Below are 2,436 nucleotides of genomic sequence, written 5' to 3' on the forward strand. Positions count from 1 at the left end.
TAATGAAGTTATTTGTTTTTGGTTTAATAATATAATTCTTTTATAAAGATAATATTTAGTATTTTGAATTCAATGATTATCCCAAATATATTTTAGATTTTTTATATTTAAAATAAGATATTTATCCAGAATTTAATTATGTTTATCTGTAGTTAGTTACACAAATTCAAACATGAAACTTTAATAAATTGTACATACGAATAATTTACTTGTAATCTTGAATTTTAAGTAATATACATCAATAAACAGTACTTAATGCATAAAAATGATTTTTAAAAGTTTTTGTCAAATATTTTATAATATAATATTGATATCTTATTTAAAATATTTTATTTCTTTGAATGAAAAATGACATATTTTATATACGTTGTGAAGTTAAATTCTTTTATCGAACAAATATAAAATCAAAAGCATATAATATAAATTTGTAACATATATAAAATATCATTTAAATGATTATTAATAAAATTATGAAAACTCGTTGCATGAAAATTAAGGTACAAACACTCAAATTGCATGATTTTAAACACCAAAAACATGTCTTAAAATATTTCTTGAATTATTGATAACAAATATTTCATGATGATTGCTATTTGTTAATAAATTTATACCTTTAAGCCAAAAGTTTAATTGTCAATATATATATATATATATATATATAGGGTTGCGTTCACGTGAGACCAAGGGATTTTCATGAGATCTGTAAGACCAATTTATGTTCATTGATCAACTTTATAAGTTAATGATTTAATGGTCTAAAGTTGCACGGTGACAATTTTGTGATTCTTGAGAAGTCTCGTGACAATTTTGTGATTATGAATGTTCAGATTGTAGATCTAATCCAAGGGTCGAGAATTGGTCTTACGGGTCTCATGAAAAATCTTTGATCTCACATGATCTCAAATCTATGTAATATAAATAGATGTAATCTAATTTCTTCATCTGTTTCTTTCATTCAAATAAAAAAAATAAAAAAAATTATTTTCATAAAATATATTGTTTTGGTGGTGTTATGTAATAAGTAGGATATTAAATAACTAGTAATTGAGTTAAATTGAATTATAAATCATTTGATGCAACAATAAGTAAACCTTAAACCACAAAGGTGGTGCCTGATTAATTTGAGTTTGACTCTAAAGTTTAAAAGTATCTAGAGGTCTCAGGTTCAAATCCAATGAAGAATAAAAATTCTCTTGTGGCCACGGAGGTTCAAATGTGGTGACTTCGGACTATCTGCAAAGCAAGTGGTTGCCCTGAAATTAGTCGACCCACATAACGGGTTGGATATCCAGGTTAATTAAAAAAAAAATAAACCTTATAAATGAATCTTGAAAATGGATGAAAGAAAAGGTACAAAATTATGAATAACTTTAGAATTTGGAAAAGTTAGGTTTGAAGGCATAACTCTTTGACTTTGGAGTTGTATGTGAAATTATTATGTGTTGTGTTGAGTGTGGATATAGAAAAGTACAAGTAATAGTATTTGAATCAACTCAAATAGTGGATCTCACCCAATATTAAAATCATAAAATAAATAACATGTTAAAATATGTGTTTATATAATCTCATTTTTGTTCAAAAATGAATATATAAGATATCTTTTGGTATAAGTATAATTGGAAGAACTTTATGAACATGGAATTACGAGGATGAGTGTAGACCCATATAACATGGTGGTTCGTGATCGGAAACAAAAGATCCGAACTGGGAATGGATCTAACTGAATTGAATTTGAGGATGTTCGATTTCGTTCTTGATTCTTTGATTTTAAAGAACCGATGCAGCTGATTCCATTTAGTTCAAAATTAATAAATTAAACACATTTTTTGTTTTTGTTTTTGTTTTTTTTTTCGAAACAACTGATATGTTTATATGTCTATTAGTTAAAAGCGACTAGCCTCGCCTGGTGACGGTGACTAGTGAGACTCACTAGACCACATGGATCGGTGGCGTCATGCCCATTAAAAAAATTAATTTAACTACTTATTGTTCTACCAAAATTTCAACTTCTATGAATCAATCGACGAAGTTTTTGACTAACAACTTATAAATACGAAATTATATCAAAATGAAATCGAACTTTTTTGACATTCATGTTTTGGGGACCATGAATCAAAATATTCCATATGTTGAACCATGATTCAAAATTTCTCATTTTCTAGAACCACAATAAAACCAATTTTACTTTAATTCAAGTCTCTTAGTTGAGAAATCTTGAAATAAAGATATTGATTCATTTTTTAATAGGAACTAGAAGAGTACTCGCGCAATGCAGCGAGATACATCGTGTTTTTAATATTTTATTTTATTCTTTATCTCAGTCGATGTTATAATATGACTTTATGTGATTTTGAGAAAGGGATGATGTTTTTATTTTTGAATAAAATATATGTTTGACGATATCATAAAAATTTGACAAAAATATATCGATATTAG

Source organism: Cynara cardunculus (genome assembly GCF_001531365.2).
Source record: "Cynara cardunculus var. scolymus isolate 2C chromosome LG 6, CcrdV1, whole genome shotgun sequence".
Classification (NCBI taxonomy): Eukaryota; Viridiplantae; Streptophyta; class Magnoliopsida; order Asterales; family Asteraceae; genus Cynara; species Cynara cardunculus.